This window comes from Prionailurus bengalensis, chromosome A2 (genome assembly GCF_016509475.1).
Source record: "Prionailurus bengalensis isolate Pbe53 chromosome A2, Fcat_Pben_1.1_paternal_pri, whole genome shotgun sequence".
NCBI lineage: Eukaryota > Metazoa > Chordata > Mammalia > Carnivora > Felidae > Prionailurus > Prionailurus bengalensis.
In genome coordinates, this window is record NC_057348.1 from 162,320,274 (window position 1) to 162,345,683 (window position 25,410).

The 25,410-nt window shown below is 41.5% G+C and overlaps 1 pseudogene; it reads left to right on the forward strand.

Annotated features, from left to right (window-relative positions):
- The first annotated feature begins 11,206 nt into the window (after window positions 1-11,206).
- On the forward strand, window positions 11,207-18,120 carry LOC122488513 (annotated as a pseudogene).
- Window positions 18,121-25,410: the final 7,290 nt, after the last annotated feature.

Sequence of the window (25,410 nt, forward strand, 5' to 3'; positions counted from 1 at the left end):
CCCCCTGAGGCTGATCTAGTTGCACCACATCAGTGGGATCTCTTGCTCTCTGGCTTCTGCCTGGCTGGCCAATTGGAAGTCCAAGTCAGAGGCCCTGTGGAAGTAGAAAAGCAAGGCTGGGGTGTCCATTCCCCCACCTCTATCTCTGCAGGGCCATCTCTGACTAACTGCAACCCTATGCCAAAGGTCACAGCTCCTCCCTTGGTGGCCTTTCTACCCAACTCTTCTTCTGCATTTCAGTCTTTGTTCACCCCTGCAGGTGGGATTTAATTTTCTTATCGATACTATCAACGTCCCTGTGTTTTCTAAATTCCCTGTGTGCACAGGGTGTAAGAGGCCCCTTCTCTACACTTTCTCCAAGTACCTAATGAGAGCAGACTATCCTTTTCTTGTTAGAACCTGATTGATAAATCTTACGGTACCCAGTTCTCTTTCAGAGCATCTTTATTGTTGTGGATGGTTTTACATTCCCTCTAGTGCTTGTTTTCTGACACCAGAAAAATCTCTCCTTACCCTTCCATTCTGTGACATTTGAAGTAAGTAGATGAAAGGTTTGTCTTGCTAAAATAATAAAGAAACTTCAAAGTTAGATGGGTGACTCTCAGTCACTCACAAGGATTGCAGACCTCCCAAATCCAAATTATTAGAATTTTTATTCGTCCTTTGTTTTGTCTGTGAACATGACTCAGAGTGTTTACCATACCAGTGACTTTTCGGGAGATGGATTAGAGATTAAGTCTGGAAGACTTAAGATTCTAAATACCTGCTCATTCTAAGATTCATCACCAGTATTCAGAACGCAGTAAAAGCAACATGGAAGAAAAATCCCCTCATGAGAAAACATGTGTCAAAGACAAAGTGAGACCAAAGTACTCTTCGCCATCATGCAGTTCTTATGTTCAGAAGTACTTCCTTGTAAATGACTCATTTGTGTGATAGTATGTCTAGAGAGCAAAGTATTCATGCTCTCCCCTGACGTTTTTCATTTCAGAACCGTTTAAAAGATATTTTCTCTCAGAGATATGCAGAAGCATTCTTAATACAATTAGCCTGTGTGAGGGCTGTTTGAATGTGCATCTTACGTGAGCTAATTTCTTTTTTCCCAACCTTAGGTTCTATTTTGGAAGGTAACACATACCCAGAGAAAAAAGGAGTAAATCAAATAAATCATTATCTCTTCACCTGACAATTGAAATACTGCTCACTCACTTCTCTTAACATATTTTATGTCCCAGTTTTCCCTGAAGATGGTTCTATTTCAGTGCTGAAGACTGTGGTATTTCCCGCGTTTAATGTGTGCATGATCCCTGTTGTTGAAATATGTGATAGTAATGACCCACGATGGGGAATTTAAACAAGGATTTATAGAAGAAGACCTGAGGAAGTATTTAGGTGTGAAGTCTACTGTGAAGGATGTGTAGGATGTGTCCATGTGTGTGATGGGTAGGATGATCATGCTTCTGTTCAGAAACAGGAAAGTTCTGGGTGATAGGTAAGATTTTCAGGGGAAGGGTAGAGTCAGGAGCCACAGCATTCAGTTAGGTTTGTGACAAGTTGAATATCAGATGTGAAAGGTAGGGTCCAATATAAACGACCTGCATTAACTTGAAATCTGGGTCCGAAGGTTATTTGAAAGGCTTGGGGTAAATGTGGCAGGATGTTAACATAAATATCTCCAATTTCAGCTGAATCTTTCTAATTGCCAATACCCCACAGTCAAAAGCTCTATGCCAGAAGATACACATTGGATGCCCAAAGGAAGAAGTGAGAACTAGTTTTGTGAGATTTAGTCCTTCAATTAATTTCATAGATATTTGAAGGGGTCAAGAGGAAAGGACTTTTTTTTTAGGTTTTATTTAAGTAATCTCTATACCCAACATGGGGCTCCACCTCATGATCCTGAGATCAAGGGTCGCATGCTTTTCCAACTGAGCCAGCCAGGCACCCCAGGAGGAATGCTTTTTTTTTTTATCAATGTATGAAGTTTATTTTCAAATTGGTTTCCATACAACACCCAGTGCTCATCCCAAAAGGTGCCCTCCTCAATACGCATCACCCACCCTCCCCACCCTCCCACCCCCCATCAACCCTCAGTTTGTTCTCAGTTTTTAACAGTCTCTTATGCTTTGGCTCTCTCCCACTCTAACCTCTTTTTGTTTTTTTTTCCTTCCACTCCCCCATGGGTTTCTGTTAAGTTTCTCAGGATCCATATAAGAGTGAAAACATATGGTATCTGCCTTTCTCTGTATGGCTTATTTCACTTAGCATCACACTCTCCAGTTCCATCCACGTTGCTACAAAGGGCCAGATTTCATTCTTTCTCATTGGTGTGCACATTTTCTTAAGCACCAATTCTCTGATACAGATTTGTGAGAAAGGACAATGAGATAGGGAGATTTTAATTCTATTTTTAATTCCTCTTGAGTTAATAGTTGCTTTTGTAGGAAAAATGCTTTGAGCAGGCTTATGCAAATGAGTCCCTTAGACTTTAAGTCAATTGCTTCTTGTGGAGCAGTGTGTAGTACACACAGTGTACAAACAGTCTTTCCTTTATCCCTCATTAAAGATTTACTTACCGTGTTTATCATTTGTAATAAAGCACTCGAGACACTCCACAAAGATGTGAGTGAAGCAATAAAAGATGTCAAGTTGAAACCAAAAGAAAGAAACGAAGGTAACAGCAGAAACCGTGCCAACTTTGTTCTAAATCCCAGAGAGGGCAGATCACTGAATGCTGTTGGCTGGTCCTGGCAGCCTGTGAGTTCTTTCCCTGACCCCCATTCTCCCAAGCCACCTCTTCCACCACTGGTACCGAGGAATGGCTAAGAATCCAGGGGCCATCCAAGCAAAGGCTGTGGGGTTTGGAGGTGTGGGACTGGAAAGTCTAGGCAGATGAGTGAGGAAGGATGCTGTGTGTGTGGAGAGTAGCAGAGAACTCAGGGTGAAACATGCCTGTGCCTTTGCTTCTTGTGTTCATGGCTGTTGGTGCTGGCTGGTAAATAAAGGTGATGTCCATAACCATCTGTAAGTGTCCATTACTTTAATGGCCCAGGGATGCTAAAGCCCTGGGGAAAGAAGGTCCATACTCGTATTCACACCTGGGTCCTCCAGCCAGGAGTCTTGGGACTTGGTACTCCTCAGGGTCTCCCTTTGGTGGCCACAGGCCCCTGTTCCACCTGGAGATTTATACCTACAGCCAACCAACACCTGAGAAGTTGTGTGGGTACATGGGCCCAGGCTCATGAATCATGCCACGGAGGAGAGACTTGGGATTCGTCCTCATTGAGAGAGGCCCAGATAGTCTCACATGATGCTGTACTGTAGGACGCATTGAATTAAGACAATCTAGGACTTCTTATCCATAAAGATACTGGGGCACATGGGGATTGTGGGTTTTTGGGGTCTGTTTGTGTTTGGGTTTTCTCCGAGCCATAGATCTTGATCGTGGCAGAATCAGGCCCACACACTTTTCCACTGACTGATTTTCATATATTAAGGAGACATTTTTGCTGATTAAGAGAAAATAGTCCTTTTGTGCGGTGTTGGTATTCTGTAAAAGCGAGGGATTGATTCTTGCTGCTGGGACTGGGGCCTGCTTTTACCTGTGACCCCCAGCTCATGGCACCCTGACAGTCTGCCTGTTTGCCTTAAGTGTTCAGGAGGCCTTAACACACTCCCAGGCCTTAAATTTGTGTGTGTCTCTTTTATAGAAACAATTGTTAGTTTTTGTTTTGGTGTTGTATATTTGTTTCCAAAAAGAAAAGTCTTCAGAGCACTGAAATCTAAATTCTGAGAAAGCCCCAAGCTCTCTCTCATCAGGGAGACCCAGTGTCTATTTGGGCCAGAAATGTGGCGGGAATGAGGAAGAACGTAGTCTAGAAGATTTGTCCGCTCACACTGTGCCACAGAAGGAGAGACCTTTGGGTTTCTCAGAGGATGGGACAAGAACACAGGCAGGGGCAAGGTGGAGGGGACATACTGTATGCCTAACACTGCACGACAGGTCACCCAAACTGCAGTTGAAACAGCTGAGACATGGATTGTGTGGTAGCTCCGGGAGTCCAAAGTCAAGATGCCAGAAGAGGCGTGCGCTCTCTGAAGCCTTGAGGGGAGGACCTTGCTTGCTTCTTCCTGGGCTCTGCTGGCAGCTGGCCATCTTGGTGCTCCTTGGCTGGCAGATAGGCCACCACTCTCCTTCCTCACGCATTTCATTAGAAGCAGCAAGGAGAAACCAGGCCACATCTTCCACATTTTTCTCGGAATTCTCCTCAGCTAAATATTCAAGTTCATCACTTACATGGTCTACTCTCAACCCAGTAGCCCACCTCAATTTAGCCCACCTCCCTGCCGCCTGCCATTTTATAGCAAGTGCCATCGTCCCTCCAATGTCCAGCAGCATGATCCCCACCTCTCTCTGGGACCTCACCAGAAAGTGACCTTGATGTTCCTCCTACCACCGACATCCTCTAAGGGCAATCTAGGCCTTTTTTTATCATGTACCTTAGAATTTTTGGAGCCCCCATGCATTACTCAATTTCGAAACGACTCCTACATTTTAGGTAATTACCAGAGCAGGACCCTACTTCTTGGCCTTAAAATCTATATTAATTCCCCCAGGGGCTGCTGTAACAAATGACCACAAACTGTTGCTTAAAGAGCAGAAACTTACTGTCTCATTGTTATGGCTACTGTCTCACTGGCACAGGCTACAAGTGCCAAACTGAGACGTTCCCAGGGCCATACTCGCCATGAAGTCTCTGGGGAAGGATCCTTCTTTGCTGCTTCTTAGCTTCTGGTGCTGGCTGGCCTGCTTTGTTCTTTGCCTTCTAGGTGCTTCGCTCCAATCTCTGCCTCTTTTGTCACATGGTGTTCTCTGTGTGTATCTGTGTGTAAACTTCCCTCACTGTGAATGAAACGATTCCAGGCATTGGAGTAGGGCTCAACCTTAACTTCATGACATGACATCACAGAGACCGTGCTCCAAAGAAGGTCACATTCTCAGGTACCAGGAGTTAGGACTTCTTTAGAAGGACACAATTCAACCTATGATGGATGGTAAGAGAGGGACAGTGTGTGCAGTGTGAGGGTACAGTACCCCTGATCTCTTCCTCTCCAGTCCTAGTTACAGTTACCAGGTTAAGCCCATTGGGATAGTTTTCTTAGGTCTCTGCTTCTTGGAAATCTTCTACTGCCTAGGGCTTAGAATCCACATTCCTTGGCCTGGTATTCAACAGTCATTATAATCAGTCTCAACTCCTCTTTCAAGAATGAGATTCTTCTAGATATCATTGTTCCCGTTAATATCTGTTTACACTTTTGTAAGGAACGAAGGTGATAATGATGGAGAGGCAAGTGCCTGGGACACAGTAGGCCCTCAGTAAAGGCTGGTAATGATTCCTGCACTCCAAATTGTTAGCTGTTCTCTGCCTGTGTCCTGTGTCATTTCCATCTCCAAGGCTTGGATCATGCTATTTCTCCCTCTCTTTCTTATCTGAGGGCAGTTTTCAAAAAAAGCAAACTCATGACTCCTGGGCAAGTATAAACACATCAAAGATTTTGCTCAACTCCTGGCTTAACTAGAGCACCAGTATGATTCTATAATTGGTTCAAAGTTCCTTTGAGTGGCTTAATCATTTAAGCGTCTGACTCTTGATCTCAGCTCTGGTCTTAAGTTTGGGCTCCATGCTAGGTGTGAAACCTAGTTAAAAACAAACAAATAAGCAAAGAATAAAAAAAAACACAAACAAACAGAAACACAATGTTCATTTGAAATCAAGGGTTGATATGTTCAAGTGAGTACTAAAATGTAATTTTTGAGTCTATATTCCACCAGACAGAAAATTCGCTGAGTATCTCCAAGGCAGAGATGTGCAAAAATTCTCTCTGTCCTTAAAGTGTTGTAAAATATCACAGCTGATCATCAAGCACAGCACCACACAGAACAATAGAACACTCCAGTGATCTCTCTTGCCTATTTCTAAGTTTTGGATCATTTTCATAGCGTTCTCTACTTTGTGATCATAAACAGCCTCCAACAAGTATTGTTGATCCCAGAAGATTCTTTTTACTATGCATGGCCTGATTATTTATACAGATGCAGCAAGAATCTTAATTAACCAGAAAAGCCTCCTTGAGTTTGCTCGTGAAATCTAGAGCCTCATCATATTAAGAAACTATCAATTCCAAAGGATAAGCTTCCTTTGGAAATTTTCAAAATGAATTTTGAATCAGACTTTTCAAAGCCCCTGCCATTCTTCCATCCTAGGAGTAGGAAACCAAGGCCCAAACATTTTCTCCAGTAAACTTTGCATGCTGTACCCATAAATCTCAGGGATTTTCCCTCTTCCTGAGGTCTCCAAAATTTGCCTGGGTTTCTGGACTACCTGGGAGTAGACTTCCTTACTCCCAGAGATTGGGATCCTGGAAGCCAGAAATCATATTAGTTTTCTTATGAAGGTTTTGGAGACATTAGCTCCACATGTAACACCAACAATTGCTCCTTAGCAGTGGTCTGATGGTCTTTGATTAAACAACAGTCACTCTCAGATATCACACTGTACATATGGCCTTGCTGCAGAATCAATTTTTTTCAATGGTATCTTTGGAAACAAGAGGACAGATTTTTATTAAACCTATGCAAATGGTTCTATCGTCATGAAAGGGAATGAAACTTAGTAGAAGCATTTGTTTCTCAATTTTGAGGGTAGGTGAAGATGAGGTAATGTTTAAAAATGGTTGTTGTGGGTTTACAAATCCACAGTCTACTAATTCATTTAAGGAGAAAGAAATAAGGTTTCCACAAATAGCAATACAAGTAGAACATCAAACAGAATGCCATCAATATTCCAAACAAATAACCACAATGGCACATCTTCAATCTGTTCACTCAGTCCTATGTCATTACTTCTCACTCTGCTGGATCTTGAGACCGTTGTCTGATTTCCTGAGGTACATATGCTTCCAGACTGAGAGTTCCAGTAGTCCTGGCTTTGCTCACTGGCACATTCTGAGCATTGAGTCAGTGCTGCCATCTTGCAAACCTGCTCTGAAGAGTCTCTTTGAGGCAACAGTAGTTCAGAGCACGTCCTACAGTTTTTCCCCTGAAGCTCCAAGACTGTGACCCTCTGGTGAAGACACAAATTCTGAGTGGTCATTTTTGGCAGATCTTTGGAGAAGCCTTAGGAGGAAGCAGAGACCTGTCTGAGAACAGGACTGAATGGTTGTGGTTCATAACCGAATATAACATCGTGGAAGACAGTAAAAGGCTCTTTGGGGGGCATGGTTCTTATTTCATGAGGGTTTGGTCAATGTTTCCTTTGAGGGATTCAGCCTCAAGTGCACTGTCACACCTAACACCTATATCTCTTTTGTGACATGGCTGCCATTAACCTGCAAGAGGCAGCTCTTGCACATCTGTGGAGCCAGAAGACAATTTCATTAAAGCCATGTGAGTGCAGGGGTATAGATAATCCAGATCCCTTATCCTGGTAGACAGGCTGTGGAGGTGCTGAGTCTTCCTTTTCATGCAGTGCCCTTTGGGGGTTGAGTGAGTGGGGAGAAACCAGGAAACCTTGAGTGGTATCCAACAATTCACTTAAAGGATATTGTTACAAAGTAGAAGTGACTAGTTTTTTGGGGGCAAAAAAAGAGAAGTCTCCAGAATCCCTAACCCCCAACATGATGGTATTTGGGGATAAGGTAAGTGGGTTTCCATGAGTTCTTGAAAATGGGGCCCTCTTGAGGGGATTAGTGCCCTTGTAAGGAGAGATAGCAGAGAGTTGCTTCCTCGCTCCATCATGTATGGACACAGTGAGACTGTGTCATCTGCAAATCAGGAAGTGAGCCCTACCCACGGAAACAAGTTGGCCTGCACATTGGGCTTGGGCTTCCCAGTCTCCAGAACTGTGAGAGATTAATTCCTGTTGTTCCTGCTCCCAGGCTGTGGTATTATGGTGGTCCACGCTGACTAAGACAGCATCTATGATGTGTAGATGAGCCTCAGGATGGTAATCTATGAGACTAGCATTGAGGGTTGTATTATTACTACTAACTACTACCTGTTGATCACTATGGTCTGAGAACCACTTCATGTGTACGACTTTGTCTGGGTGCACAGTGACCTTCTGAAGTGAGTATTCCATTTTAGTGATTAGGAAAGTGAGTTGCAGAGAGGTTAACTTACCCAAATGTGGCAGGATGAATGGTGGCTACAGAAAGATGTCCACACCCTAATCCCCAGAGCCTGTGAATGTTACCTTATTCCATAAGGATTTTGCAGATGTTATTAAGTTAACGATTTTGAGATGAGATAATTCTGAATTTTTGAGTGGGCCCAAGATGTAATCAGAAATGTCCTTCTAAGGAGGAGGTACGAAGGCATTGTGATGAAGGCAGCAGAGATTGGTGTGATGTGACTACAAGCCCAGGAGAGCAGGCAGCTTCTGGAAGATGAAAGGGGCAAGGAATGGTTTGTCTCCTAGAGCCTCCAGAAAGAACCAGCGCTTCAGAGATCTTGATTTTTATCTCCATAAGACTAATTTCATATTCTTGTCTTCCAGCATTGTTGGAGATTAATTTTATATTGTTTTAGGCTACTAAAGTTTTGACAGCTTGTTATGGCAACAATAGAAAACTGACTCACCAGGTTATAGAGATGATATGTAGAAGAACCAGGACAATGTAGGGAACCATTCTTTTTCATCTCCTGTTATTATCTCTGCAATGTTTTAATAAGTTGAGCTTTGAGGCCATCTAGATCTAAGCAGCAGAAAATTCCCTGATTCCCACAAGAAGACTCCTGTAGAATTTAAAGAATGTCTTTTAATGACCCCACAACTTTTTGAAAATTCATTATATCCACATTGCTTTGTGTGTGTGAGATTGAAATAATAAAAGGAAAACATAAAAAAAGGAAGTGGAAGGAAGCCCTCAATGATGAGGAGCGTGGCTAAGTGAGCAATACAGATATGGGGCAAGACTACTTCTATCAAAAATCTTCTAGAAGGAGATCACTGGTAACTTAGGGCTCAGCATGGGACTGATAAGAGCCACATGCTCCTCTTTACCAATGATTGCAAGGCTGTTACCGTTTGAGACCCACATCTGATTTCCGGTGGTATCCATGGATTCTGTGTCAACTACTCTCCCGTTCCCACTAGGGAACTTACCAGCATACCTGAGGATAATACCTGGAGAAGCAATTAGCTGACCAGGAAAACATCCAAGGTGGCTCTGGCGGGAGACGTTTCACTCAAGGAATATATAGATTGAAATGAAACTAGGCAATGGTAGAGATATTTTGAGTAGGACATATGGTTCTGGCTCTCCTCTAGACTTCTATGTATGGAGCCTCATCAAGACCAACTTCATGGGTATGTAAAGGACCCTGTGCCCAGATAGGTTTAACACTCTTGATGTCATCTTGAAATTCTTAAGTTTTTTGTAAGTTTGTGTGTGTGTGTGTGTGTGTGTGTGTGTGTGTGTGTGTGTTTATGTGTGTTTGTTTGTTTGATTCTCTTTGACAAAGGGCCTGGCATTTTTATTTTGTGCCAGCCTTGTAAATTATATAGCTGGTCCTGGTCTGTGTCTTTATTGCAAGTTGGAAAACAGTTACCTGGGGCCCTCCAAGTCATTAACACCAACAAGTGGTCCAATGATATTGACCAATAATATACTCATTAACACAGTAATTTCAAAATGTAGCTACTTCCTTCCATTGGTTGCCACCCCATTATACATTACTTCCTGCCACATTTAGTCTTTTTAGTACCCACTTTTAAGCTTCAGCATCAGCTAATCCCATGTCTCAAAGTAATGAACAACAATATATAATCAAAATCATAATAATTTTATGGTGATGCAACAAATAATTGGAACAGCTGGTCAACCATGAGAGCTCTGACCATCTGCTTCTCATCTCATAGTTTCCAGAGCAGGTTGGAATGGATGCACTGGCTAAATCTGAAAAAGTCTATCTCTGCCTGGGTCTGGGGTAGGGGAAGGTAGGAAGGTTTAGGGGAAAGATGATTCTCCTCCCTGGGTCCATCTTTTCTTGTCAGGTCATGCATATTTTTGGGCTTGTGGGAACCATATGAAGAAAACTAGAGAAGGTGTGTGGTCATTGGATGACTTTTTCCAGGCTACATCTTCCTCTTTTACTCTTGGTTCTCAATGGTTTAGACATTTTGGCTTTGTACCAGAGTGCTGTTAAATTTTTAATGAGTAACTTGAGAGCTTCATGAAAGGCCATCATGAAAGCCCATATGATGCAATCACTGGGAAGTATCCCAGGCTCTAAATTTGGACACATCTAGCCACATATCTGAGTTCCTTTCACCCAGAATCAACCCAGCATCTCCCACTCCATCCAGAGAAGATGATCAGAGAGCATGCCCACCTCTGTGTGCATGATTTGGGTCACTTAATAAGGGCCTTTGGGATCCACCACTATAACCCCAAACAACAAATATAGCTTTGGGAATTTTGTGTGATAGCAGGCACATGGAGAAAAAGCTTACACCTTGGTAAAACTAAAGCATTTCCCAAATTATAGGGTAATATTTCTGTCTCTTTAAAGACGAATAGTTCCTTCACTAGCTCCACCCAATCTGAGCTTCCTGCCTCAGAGGCTTAAAGGGTGCAAACACTTTTTCCTCTCAGTTAAACAAAAGCACCAGCTCAAACAGCTTCTTTGGAGACACTGGGGAACTCATCAGCTCATTGGAAAGAAGGTGAGCCTGGCCTCAGAGCAATTGAACCGTGAGGGGCAGCAGGACACAGGGGTGTGCATGCGTGTGGGTTCTGGTCCTAGAAGGGGCCAGGTACTGTGCCAGCAGCCCAGCAATGAGGATGCTGCCACAGGGGTCTCGGTAGAAGGTGGGGTGGGGCTAAGGAGATTGAGTGGCCCATGTCCACATGTCTCCTATTTATCAGGACAAACTTGCTGAACAGCATACCTTCCATCAGTTGCTGTCATGACAGAGTGAGTGCTACCTGACACCCCATCCATTTCCCTTAGTGGGAAACTAGTGTCTCAAGGCAGGTCTTTAGAGCTGGAAGGCAATTTAGAGACGACTCTGGCCCAAACCCTCTTTTTCCTGAAAGAAAATCTGAATCCTAGGCAGTGTGCGGGTGGTTTTATTAAATTCCCCGAGATACCCAGGTCACAAATGGCACAGGAAGCCTAGAATTCAGCTGGTGGTGTCCTTCCCCACATGTAAGAGAGAAATGGTGTGATCGACAGTGTAACAGAGGAGGTAAGGAAGGGATGCCATGGGGAGAGAATGAGCTATTCTATAGAAGACAAATGTGCGTGAAGCCCTTTGTTTGCCTTCCCTAATTCCAGGGTTGCTACCAGTTCATGTTTCTGGACAGAGAGTGATCTACCTCCCCTGGCCTCCCATGATCTCTTTCTGATCCAATGTAAACAGAAATGTAGAATCAAGGACCTGAGAAGGAACCAAGAAGAGACCAGAGAGTGCAAGGGTTATGCATGAGTGTAGGATCAGACATACTTTGCATTGGATCCCTTCTCTGCCCAAAGCCCTTTAGCGCAGTGACCTTGGGCAACGTTCTCAGCATTTCTGAGCCACATCTATTTCCTCATTTCAAAAATTAGAGTGGGGGCGCCTATCTGGCTCAGTGGGAAGAGCATGGGACTCTTGATCTCAGGGTTGTGAGTTCGAGCCCCACGCTGGGTGTAGAGATTAAATTAATTAATTAATTCATACACTTTAAACATTAGAATACTAAAAATTACTAAATTATTAGAATACTAAAAATTTTATCACACTATCAGTAAATATTTACATATGTATGTCTGGAAGATAAAGGTCATTAAAATATACCATGAGCAGACTTCAAAAAGCAATTAGAATTTTTAAACAATTACCAGGTGTATTCCAATCCTCAGATTGTCTCATAGATTTTAAAATTGAAATCAGGGGCGCCTGGGTGGCTCAGTCAGTTGAGTGTCTGACTTCGGCTCAGGTCATGATCTCACAGCTTGTGAGTTCGAGCCCCGCGTCGGTCTCTGTGCTGACAGCTCAGAGCCTGGAGCCTGCTTCTGCTTCTGGGTCTCCCTCTCTCTCTGCCCCTAACCCACTCGCATTCTTTCTCTGTCTCTCTGAAAAATAAATAAACATTAAAAAATTTTTTTTAATAAAATTGAAATCAGCTCCAAATACGGTTCATAAATTGCAATTCTTTTATATCTCTTAAGTTTAATTTGATAAATAAGTTTTCACCTTCCTGTTTCTTTTTGTAAAATGTTTCTGTTTAAGAAACGGTTGGTCCTTTGTCCAAGAGAATTGGACAGTGTACATTTTACTCATTAAATCCTCAAGATGTCATATGACATGTTCTTCTAGTATCATTGTTTTGTATAAATTTAAATTTAAGGAGAGGCTTGATCAGATTAAGGCTTGCCTGGTTAGTTGGGTGGCAATATTTCATAGGTGCAGTTGTAAACTTCCATCAGAAGGCACCTTATATTTTATTCTGTCTCTTTCTGTAATGTAGCAGACAGTAATGATAGCCTAGAGTAACTTTGTTTCATTAATGGTCACAAATTATAATATTGTAATTCTATCAATCTTTCTTCATTGATTGGATGGCATAATCCTATAAAAGAAACTTCCCCTGAATCATACTTTCATTTCCATAAGGTGTAGTTAATAAGACAAAATAATGCTTGAATCATTTTTGTCCATGTTCAGACTGATGACATCATTTCCTAGCATACCCCAAAGAGAACACTTCACTTCTTTCACAATGATGGTATTGTTATGAATTCATGAACTTCAACATATTTGATGAATTTTAATCCATTGAAATTATTATTCTCATTGATACTCAAATTACCCATTCTCTGTCCAGTCAGCCTCTTCAAGTTAGCTCTGTAGTCTTTTCGGTAACATCCAAACTTTTTTTTTTTTAAGTAATCTCTGCACCCAATGTGGGGCTAGAACTCAAGAACGTGGGATCAAGAGATGCATGCTGTATTGACAGAGCTAGTCAGGCATCCCACGGTCTGAGTTGTTTTTGATAGCACCCTCACATTTTAGTGTGACTAGGATAGTCTAGGATCCACTTGCACATTTCTTGGCCCAGAAATGGAATCGGTACCTTCTCCTAAGAGTCCTAATGTTTTTGGTGGGAAATGGCATTTGAAGGGCACAGTATGGGCGCTAAGGGTGCTCATTGCCACTGGGCTTGTCCTTGGGCTTCAAAACTACACACGTGCACAAAAAGCTAAGAATAGGACAGGATTCCTGAAAAGAATTTAAGATTTTCTTGACTTTTCCCCCCTATTTGGCCTTACACTGTATCCCATTAGGACAATAGCCAATGAAACAACTGCATTTTCAAGTTTCTTGGACCAATTCTTTGTGTGGTTTGTCTATTACACCAAATACTATGTATTGCATTTGCTTTTGATTTTTACTAGTTATCTGAAAATATAGTTTTTGTTGTATAATTATGTAAGCTATTTACAGATGTTCCTCACTATCCGCAAGCAGAACGTTCCTATGAAATCTTTTATGAAACAAAATGACATAAAGCAGAGCAGCAATTACCATGAATGTACATGGAAAAAGGGTGCGCATTCCCAGATCTCCCCCAAATAACCTCCCTTATGTGTTTCTGATACTTTTAGACACAACTTGTTAACAGATGCACACATTCAATTGAGAGAAAGCCCACGCGTTCATCTGGCTCACAGCTCTGGTGGCTGGATGGTGAACCCCTGTGTGACGTTCCCAGGGAAGGTGATTGGCAGCTGGTGTGGACAATGGCCCACTCGGCCTCTCCATTAGCTCAACTGGCTGTGAAACAAATGCGGAACGCTGTATTCGTGTTCAGCTTTTTTTTGTACAAATGAAAAATCCTCTTTGAATTTATGTCAGCCAGCAACGGCAGGTACACATGTAGGTCTTTCATAAAGGAAAAGAGCTGTGATTCGAACTCTCTAACAGACGGAAATACATGCTTTCAAGACAAATCTATGAAATCGAAGTATATTCAAAGTAGTTTCCAGCTTCTACCCTGTCCCCCATATTCCTCCCATCCCTCTGTCAGTAACTTCTTTGGTGACGGTTCAGATGATCTGCCATTGCTTTATCATGTGCATGAAATATATGTTGTATTTAGTACCTACAGTTCATGTTCCTCCCCATTAGAGAAATGACAGTAAATTAAATATTATTTTCTTCACTTTGCCTTTTTTTTTTTTTTTGCTTAATGAAATATCCTGGAGATCTCTCCATCCCGGCATAGAGAGGTATTTCTTATTCCTTTCTACAGTTTGATAATACATCGCTGTGTGTATGTACCTTGGTTTATTCAATCAGACCCCTACTAGTGGGCATTTGGTAGATTTTTGGTCTTTAAGTATTACAAATACTGACGCAGAGAATAAACATATGCCTTATCTTTTTCTGTGTTTTTGTCAGTGTAGCTCTGGGACATAAGGAAGGGGAACTTCTTCCTCTACCCTTCAAGGTCTTCCAGCTGCACTAAGAATTGCATTCACTTGAGGCAGATTAATAAGACAAAAAAAAGCAGTGTGCACAGATGCTCAGTAATGAAACTAAGACCAAGAGAAATGACCAAGGCAGGCAGTTTTTATACTTTTTAGGCAAAGAGACGATGGATCTGTGAGGGTTTGACAAAACAAGGAAAACTTAACTTTGGGAGCATCTGTTAGGGAGGAATTCTCAAGAGACTTTGGGCTGGGGTAGTAAATTAGTAGAAAGTAGTGGGCTGTTTATACAGTCTTCTTGGCTCTAAATCTCCTATCCCTGGTCATGAGAGTGTCTCTTTACCTCCTGGGACAGGATGGGCACCTTTTACATGGGAGATTTGTTTCCTGCTTGCAGGGGGACAGAAGAGGGTCTTAGTAATCTTCCCACACAGGCTGTATCTTAAGGTACTTTTGTATGAAATAGTCAGTATGCCAAAATTGCATGTTTAGGGGTAACCTGCCCTTGACCACTACAGGCATAAATCCTAAAACTGGGACTCACAACCCAAGAATAAATGCATATGTGATTTATATGATATTGCTAATTTACCCTTGAAGGTTTTAGACTGTTTCTCTATTCTCATTATCCATGGAGATGAGAACTTGTTTCCTCTAAACTTTTACTGAAATGATAGCAGCAAATTTTTCAATTTTTGCCAAATCCGTAAGTGGAGAAATAGTATCTCAGTGTAATTTTAATTTGTTATATTTAGTTTTTTTCTTTTCCTATGTTGGATGTATTTTTGTCTACTTTACTTTGAGTGTTCATATATTTTTACATAGTTGAGGAGCATTGACATTTCTTTTTTTTCTTTGAACTGTTTATTCATATCTCTTGCTCCATTTTCTATCAAGCTGTTGGATATTTGTCTCTCTACTTTTAGGTATTCTTTGTATAAGAGGAGAATTAACCCTCTTTGATATAGTCTGACATTCGTATTTTAATTGTCTGCGGTGTTCCTTGTCTCCCATTGTCTTTTAGATCTTTACCTAGTCAGATGTGTGAATCCTTTTCCTTACAATCTTCCAAATCTTAGGGTTGCCCCGCCCCTAGATTACAAAGGATTTGTCTGAGTTTCTTCTAGTATTTGTGTGGATTGATTTTTAGTGTTTATATTTCTAACATATTTAGAATGTGAGTGGCAGAAGATGTGGGTGCAGTTTTGTCTTTTTCTGTGTGGTTTTGTAGTTATCCCAATGCTAGTTATTAGTCCATCTTTCTCCCCATTGCTGTGAGAGGCTGCCTTATGGACGATAAATGTAACATGATACAATTGAACTGGATACTCATGAATATAGTAGACCAATTTGGTCTATTTCGGAATTGTCCGTTTTTGTTTTCTGATCTGTCTCTGATCACACACACTTCATACTGCCTTAATTATAGGGGCTAAAATATTTTACTATCTGTTAGAGCTGGCCCTCCCTCATTGTTCTTCTCTTTTTTGACTCCACAGGCTAATTTTCTTTCTTCATTCATCCAAATGAACTTAATAGTCAACTATTTTAGCTGCAGAGAAAAAAAGGGTGACAAATTTTTTAAAATTTATATTTCTATATAAACATGTTAAAGAAGTATCTATTAAAACAGTGTGGAATTTGGGGAAATGTCTTTTCTGCATCAAGGTATTTTTCTTCTTAAATCTACTAACAAGGATGTGTTGTTACAATCCATTTTCTCATATTGAACCACCCTACTATTTCTGAAATAAATCACATGTAATTGTGGGGTATTACATTTTAGTCTCTGGCAATTTATTTGGGATTTTTGTATTAGTATTCGCAAATGAGACATGTCTGTAGCTTTATTTACTGGTGAAATCTTTCTTATTGGGATCAATATCACACTTGTGTCATAGAAAAAATTAGAAAGATTTCCTTCTGCTTTAAGTCATCAGGAATAGTTTAAGAAAGGGTAAGTGAGATCCCCATGAAGCCATCTAGACCTGGTACTCTTTTGTAGGGGAACTCTTTAACTACTTTGTTTTTCCATGGTGATTGAATTGTTTCATCTTTCTGTCTTTATGGGACCAACATGGATAGTAGACTACTGCAGGATTTCAGAGAGGAACACATAGGTCATAAGAGCGAGGTGATGCTTTCCACTTACCATTGTTGACTCTTTTTCTTCTCCTTCTCTTTTTTACACCCCACAGCCACTGGTAGTGACATGGCAGACCCTCAGGACAACACTCTGAGGATTGTTTTGGTGGGGAAAACTGGAAGTGGGAAGAGCGCGACGGCCAACACCATCCTGGGGAGTAGAGTCTTTGAGTCTAGAGTTGCTCCACATGCTGTCACCTCCAGCTGTCAAAGAGCATCCCAGGAATGGAAGGGGAGGAAACTTGTTGTTGTTGACACCCCAGGGCTCTTTGACACCAAGGAGACCCTGGATACCACGTGCAGGGAAATCAGCCAGTGTGTCCTCTACTCCTGTCCTGGGCCCCACGCCATCTTCTTGGTCCTCCCAGTGGGCGCTACACGGAGGAAGACCAGACGACCGTGGCGTTGATCAAGGCTGTTTTTGGGTAGCCAGCCTTGAAGCACATGATCGTGTTTTTCACTCACAAAGATAACTTGGAAGAGAAGAGCCTGAGTGACTTCTTGGCAGATTCAGATGTGAAGCTAAGAAACATCATCAACGAGTGTGGGAACCGCTACTGTGCCTTCAACAACAGAGCCTCAGAGGCCAAGAAGGAAGCTCAAGTGCAGGAGCTGGTGGAGCTGATAGAGGAGATGGTGCAGAGCAACGGAGGGGCTTACTTTACCGATGCCATTTATGAGGACACAGAGAAGAGGCTGAAGCAACGGGAAGAAGACCTGAAGAAGATCTACACCGATCAATTAAATAATGAAATTAAACTAGTAGAAAAGGAATATGCTCATAAATCACAGGAAGAACGGGAGAAAAAAATAAAATTGCTAAAGATGAGGTATGCTGAACAAATAAAAAATATCAGGGAAGAAGCTGAGAAGGGATTATTTAGAGATGGTTCAAATTGGATTAAGAGGGTGCTTTCAAAAATATGGTATATGTTTTGGTAGTAAAGACCATTTCATTTTTTCTTCTGAATTTATGATGATTTGCGATAGTGGTAGATTGTAGTTTCCATAGACAGCTGTGACAGTAGCTTCTACTTATTCTTCCTATAAGCTGACCCTGTTACTCCTGTCACTGAGTTGCGGGGCCTGTGTCCTCTACCTTGGAACTGGGCAGATCTGGGACCGTTTCAATTAATAGCAGATGGTTGAAGCAACACCTTGTGACTCTAAGGTTACATATGGGCAATGCTTCCTTGCCCTGTTGGAGTTCTTGCCCTTGGAACTTGACTGTCATGTTGTGAGAAAGCCCAGGCTGCCTCTTGAGAGGCCCCCATGCAGAGGGCCTGAAGTCACTGGCCCACTTCCCAGCTCACCTTTCATTTGTGACTCACACCAACTTGCCCACCATGCAAGTGAGGCAACACAGATGCGGGCCCTCCAGCTGCCCCGCCATCTCAGTTGAAGTTGCAGAAAGCAAAGATGATCCATTCCCACTGAGTCCTGCCCAAATTGCAGCTTTATGAGAACAAATAAATGATGGTTTTTGTTTTTAACCACTGAGCTTCAGAATGGTTTGTTATGCAGCAAGAACTAGAATGAAGCCTCTTCCCAGCTCTCACTCCCCACCGCCTCCCTTTCCCACCTGTACCTCTTCACACAAAATTGGCATAATCAGGCAATGGCATATAGAGTTCAAAGACTCAGGAAAATTCAAATCAGAAATCATGCACATGTTAAGTGTCTGAAACACTGGTCACATGCGTCGTTGCACCACATGGCCACAAATACTATGTTAGGGAGGTATCGGGTTTCTCTGGAAAGATTGTTCTGTGGTTCATGGAGATCTGAAAGTCACAGGATTCTCTTATTGTGTTTCTTTCTTTTATTTTTTAGGGACCATCCTTACTTAAAATGTCTCCACTTGTATCTGAAAAATCCCATCTGGGCCACATAGTTTTCATTTGCCTCTGCAGAATCACACTTCACCCTAGCTCTTTGCCCCCTGAGGCTGATCTATTTGCACTACATCGGTGGGATCTCTTGCTCTCTGACTTCTGCCTGGCTGGCCAATGGGAAGTCCAAGTCAGAGGCCCTGTGGAAGTAGAAAAGCAAGGCTGGGGTATCCATTCTCCCACGTCTATCTCTGCAGGGCCATCTCTGACTAACTGCAACCCTACGCCAAAGGTCACAGCTCCTCCCTTGGTGGCCTTTCTACCCAACTCTTCTTCTGCATTGCAGTCTTTGTTCACCCCTTCAGGTGGGATTTAATTTCTTATCGATACTATCAATGTCCCTGTGGTTTCCAAATTCCCTGTGTCCACAGTTTGTAAGAGGCCCCTTCTCTAAACTTTCTCCAAGTACCTAATGAGAACAGACTATCTTTTTCCTGTGAGAACCTGATTGATAAATCTTATGGTACCCAGTTCTCTTTCAGAGCATCTTTATTGTTGTGGATGGTTTTACATTCCCTTTAGTGCTTGTTTCCTGACACCAGAAAAATCTCTCCTTACCCTTCCATGCTGTGACATTTGCAGTAAGTAGATGAAAGGTTCTGTCTTGCTAAAATAATAGAGACACTTCAAAGTTAGATGGGTGACTCTCAGTCACTCACAAGGATTGCAGACATCCCAAATCCAAATTTATTAGAATTTTTATTCGTCCTTTGTTTTGTCTGTGAACATGACTGAGAGTATTTACCATATCAGTGACTTTTCGGGAGACGGATTAGAGATTAAGTCTGGAAAATTTAAGATTCTTAATACCCGCTCATTCTAAGATTCATCACAAGTATTCAGAATACAGTAAAAACACGGAAGAAAAAATCCTCTCATGAGAAAACATGTGTCAAATGACAAAGTGAGACCAAAGTACTCTCTGCCATCATGCACTTCTTATGTTCAAAACCACTTCCTTGTAAGTGACTATAGTATATCTAGAGAGCAAAGTATTCCTACCCTGTCCTTTTTCATTTCAGAACCGTTTAAAAGATATTTTCCCCCAGAGATATGCAGAAGCATTCTTAACACAATTAACTTGTGTTCAGGCCATTTGAATGTGCAGCTTATGTAAGCTGATTTCTTTTCTCCCAACATTAGATTCCATTTTGGAAGGTAAGAGATAACCAGAGAAAAAACGAGTAAATCAAATAAATCATTATCTCTTCACTTGACGATCGAAATATTACTCACTCACTTCTCTTAACATATTTTATATTCCAGTTTTCTCTGAATGTGGTTCTATTTCAGTGCTGAAGACTGTGGAATTTCCAGCGTTTAATGTGTGCATGATCCCTGTGTTGAAATATGTGATAGTCATGACTCATGATGGGGAATTTACACTAGGATTTATAGAGGAAGACCTGAGGAAAGATTTAGTGTATGAAGTCTACTGTGAAGGATGTGTAGGATGTGTCCATGTGGGTGATGGGTACGATGGTCATGCATCTATTCAGAAACAGGAAAGTTCATGGTGACGGGTAAGATTTTCAGGGGAAGGATAGAGTCAGGAGCAACAGTGTTCAGTTAGGTTTGTGACAAGTTCAATATCGGATGTCAAAGTTAGGGTCTAATGTAAATGACCTGCATTAACTTGAAATCTGGGTCAGAAGGCTATATGAAAGGCTCGGGGTAACATAAATATCTCCCTTATTATCATTTGAATCTTTACTAATTGCCAATACCCCACAGTCCAAAACTATATGCTAGAAGCTCCGTATAGGATGTCCAAAGGAAGAAGCAAGAACCAGTTTTGTGAGGTTTAGTCCTTCAACTAATTTGATAGATATTTGAAGGGGTCAAGAGGAAAGGACCTTTTCTGTTAGGTTTCCGCATTTAAGTAATCTCTACACCCAACATGGGGCTCCAACTCATGACCATGAGATCAAGGGTCGCATGCTCTTCCAAATGATCCAGGCAGGCATCCCAAGAGGAAAGGGCTTTTAGATGAGAACATTTAATTTATAGGGACAATGACAAATTAGTATTGGCCAATTCTTGGAGTTCATCTGTGGCAGAATCGTCTCCCCAGGGCAGAAGGTGGCCCAGGTGTAACCGTGTGACTATGTAAGGGAGGCTCCACAGGGAGTCGTCTCTGCTTGCCATGTCCAAAGAGATGGAGGTTTTCTCTCTCCTGAAACCTAGTGAGGCGGCCTCTGGAGTTTGATACTGCCAGAGGGCTGTGGGCAGTGTACATTAAGAGACTTGTTGTTTGTCCTTCGGAGTTTGGCTCTGCTGCCTGGTGGTCATGGGATACATGAAGGCTGTTGTTTTGCTTTGTGGAGGGAGCAGAGTACACATGGTGGTGGAGGTCTTGGACGCAGTCAGAACTTTCACTAACACGGGGGCAGAAGTATGTGTTCTTCATATATCAAATGGGGCCACATGGGAGGGAGGCACCCAAAGCCAGTTTGAAGCAGACTTGCCCAGGGGCCCAGCAGGGATCCCAGCAGCTTGTATGTGCATCAGAGTTCTGGAAGTCCAGCACTAGGAACAGACATTGAAGCAAGCGATGGGAGAGGAGAGAGTGGCCTTCTGTTGGGCTTATGATTTCAGATTCCCAGAGGAGACTCTGAAGGCTATTAACAGTGTTGCATGGGGAAAAGAGCCACTAAGAATGCTGCCACTGTCCCCCTACCAAGGCCAGACTACACTTGACTCATCTTCAGTGTTTCTGCCTCTTCTCCTCCAGCCCATGAAGAATCAGAGCCAAAGGCAAGGACAGGAGGAGAATGGCAGCGTGGGGAGAGCTCTAAGCAGCCCTGTCTACACTGCAGGTTCTTCTCTGGGAGCAGGCACATGCCAGGGATGCCAGGGACAGTAGAAGATTTACCCTTCAGTAATATTTTTTTAAAGTTTTTGTAAATATATATATATATATATATACATATATACATATGTATATATATATATATATATAGCTAACTTGACAATTTATTGTCAATAAATTGTCAAGTTAGCTAACATACAGTGTATACAGTGTCCTCTTGGTTTTGGGGGCAGATTCCTATGATTCATCACTTACATACAGCATCCAGTGCTCATCCCAACAAGTGCCCTCCTCAATACCCATCACCCATTCCTCCCCCCATCAACCCTCAATTCGTTCTCTGTATTGAAGAGTCTCTTATGGTTTGCCTCCCCCTCTGGTTGAAATTATTTCTTCCCTTCCCTTCCCCCATGGTCTTTTGTTAAGTTTCCTAGGTCCACATATGAGTGAAAACATATGGGATCTTTCTTTCTCTGACTGACTTATTTCACTTAGCATAATAGCCTCCAGTTCCATCCATGTTGTTGCAAAAGGCAGGATTTCATTCTTTCTCATTGCCAAGTAGTATTCCATTGTATATATAAACCACATCTTTATCCACTCTTCTGTTGATGGACATTTGGGCTCTTTCCATAATTTGGCTATTGTTGAAAGTGCTACTATAAATATTGGGGTACATGTTCCCCTGTGAATCAGCCCTCCTGTATCCTTTGGATAAATTCTTAGTGGTGCTATTGCTGGGTTGCAGGGATGTTCCATTTTAATTTTGGGGGAACCTCCATAATGTTTTCCAGAGCGGCTGCACCAGTTTGCATTCCCACCAACAGTCAAGAGAGTTACCGTTTCTCTACATCCTCGCCAACATCTTTTGTTTCCTGAGTTGTTAATTTTAGCCACTCTGACCGGTGTAAGGTGGCATCTCAATGTGGTTTTGATTTGTATTTCCCTGATGATGAGTGACATTGAACATCTTTTCATGTGTCTGTTGGCCATTTGGATGTCTTTTTTGGAAAAGTGTCTATTCATGTTGTCTGCCCATTTCTTCACTGGGTTATTTGTTTTTGGGTGTTGAGGTTGGTAAGTTTTTTACAGATTTTGGATACTAACCCTTTATTTGATATGTCACTTTTAAATATCTTCTCCCGTTACATTGGTTGCCTTTTTGTTTTGTTGATTGTTTCCTTTGCAGTGCAGAATCTTTTTATCTAGATGAGGTCCCAAGAGTTCATTTTTTCTTTTATTTCCCTTGCCTTCGGAGACGGGTCGAGCAAGAAATTTCTTTGGCTCAGGTCAAAGAGGTTATTGCCTGTTTTCTCCTCTAGGGTTTTAATGGTTTTCTCTCTCACACTTAGGTCTTTCATCAATTTTGAGTTTAATTTTGTATATGGTGTAAGAAAGTAGTCTGTTGCTTCATTATTGGTATATAGAAAGGCAACTGATTTCTGCACATTGGTTTTGTATCCTGTGACTTTGCTGAATTCATGTATCAGTTCTAGCAGCTTTTTGGTGGAGTCTTTCAGGTTTTCCATGTAGAGTATCATGTCATCTGTGGAACGTGAAAGTTTGACTTCTTCGCCAATTTGGATGCCTTTTATTTCATTTTGTTGTCTGCTTGCTGAGGCTAGGACTTCCAACATGATGTTAAACAACAGCCATGAGAGTGGACATCCCTGCCATGTTCCTGATGTTGGGGGAAAGCTCTTACTTTGTTTCCACGAGGATGGTATTAGCTGTGGGCTTTTAATATATGGCTCTTATGAAATTAAGGTAGGTTCCTTCTATCCTGACTTTCTTGAGGGCTTTTGTTAAGAAAGGATGCTGTATTTTGTCAAATGCTTTTTCTGCATCTATTGACAGGATCATATGGTTCTTATCCTTTCTTCTATCACATAAATTGATTTGAGAATATTGAACCAGCCATGCAGCCCAGAAATGAATCCCACTAAATCGTGGTGAATAATTCTTTTGAGATGCTGTTGAATTTGATTTGCTAGTATTTTGTTGGGAATTTTTGCATTTATGTTAACCAGCGATATTGGTCTGTAATTCTCCTTTTTAGTGGGGTCTCTGGTCTGGTTTGGGAATCAAGGTAATGGTGGCTTCACAGAATGAGCCTGGAAGCTTTCTTCCATGTCTATTTTTTGGAACAGCTTGAGAAGGATGAGTATTAACTCTGTTTTAAATGTCTGGTAGAATTCCCCTAGGAAGCCATGAGGCCCAGGGCTCTTATCTGTTGTTAGATTTTTGATAACTGATTCAATTTCTTCACTGGTTATGGGTGTGTTCAAATTTTCTATTTCTTCCTGTTTGAGTTTTGGTAGCGTGTGGGTGTCTAGAAATTTGTCCATTTCCTCCAGGTTGTCCAGTTTGTTGGCATGTAAGTTTTCATAGTATTCCCTGATAATTGTATTTCTGTGATGTTGGTTGTGATCTGTCCACTTTTATTTGTGATTTTTATCTATTTGGGTCCTCTCTCTTTTCTTTTTGAGAAGCCCGACTAGGGGTTTATCAATTTTGTTTGTTTTTTCGAGAAAAGAAAAAAACTAGCTATTAGATTCATTGATCGGTTCTACTGTATTTTTTTTTGCGGGGGGGGGGGTTCTATATTTTTTATTTCTGCTCTAATCTTTATTATTTCTCTTTTGCTGTTCTGCTGGCTTTGGGGTTTCTTTGCTGTTCTGCTTCTACTTCCTTTAGGTGTGCTATTAGATTTTGTATTTGGGATATTTCTTATTTCTTGAGATAGGCCTGGATTGCAATGTATTTTCCTCTTAGAACTGCCTTTGCTGCATCCCAAAGGATTCGGACTGTCATGTTTTCATTTTCACTTGCTTCCATATACGTTTTAATTTCTTCTTTAAGTGCCTGGTTGACCCATTCATTCATTAGTAGGATGTTATTTAACCTCCATCCATTTGGAGGCTTTCCAAATTTTTTCTTGTGGTTGACTTCAAGTTTCATAGCATTGTTGTCTGAAAATATGCACGGTATGATCTCGGTTCTTTTATTTTTCTTTTCTTTTTTTTTTAATATATGAAATTTATTTTCAAATTGGTTTCCATACAACACCCAGTGCTCATCCCAAAAGTTGCCCTCCTCAATACTATGAAAAATTATATGCCAACAAATTGGACAACCTGGAAGAAATGGACAAATTCCTAAACACCCACACTCTTCCAAAACTCAAAGAGGAGGAAATAGAAAGCTTGAACAGACCCATAACCAGCGAAGAAATTGAATCGGTTATCAAAAATCTCCCAACAAATAAGAGTCCATGACCAGATGGCTTCCCAGGGGAGTTCTACCAGACGTTTAAAGCAGAGATAATACCTATTCTTCTCAAGATATTCCAATAAATAGAAGGGGAAGGAAAACTTCCAGACTCATTGTATGAAGCCAGTATTACTTTGATTCCTAAACCAGACAGAGACCCAGTAAAAAAAGAGAACTACAGGCCAATATCCCTGATGAATATGGATGCAAAAATTCTCAATAAGATACTAGCAAATCGAATTCAACGGCATATAAAAAGAATTATTCACCATGACCAAGTGGGATTCATTCCTGGGATGCAGGGCTGGTTCAACATTCGCAAATCAATCAACGTGGTACATCACATTAACAACAAAAAAGAGAAGAACCATATGATCCTGTCAATCGATGCAGAAAAGGCCTTTGACAAAATCCAGCACCCTTTCTTTATAAAAACCCTTGAAAAGTCGGGATAGAAGGAACATACTTAAAGATCATCAAAGCCATTTATGAAAAGCCCACAGCTAACATCATCCTCAACGGGGAAAATCTTTTATTTTTCTTGAGGGCTGTTTTGTGACCTAGGATGTGATCTATTTTGGAGAATGTTCCATGTGCACTCGAAAAGAATTCTGCTGCTTTTGGATGAAAAGTTCTGGATATATCTGTCAAGTCCATCTGGTCCACTATATCATTCAAAGCCATTGTTTCTTCATTGATTTTTTTTGCCCAGACGATCTGTCCATTGTTGTAAGTGGAGAATTAAAGTTTCCTCCAATTACAGAATTTCTATCAATAAGATCACTTATGTTAGTGATTAACTGATT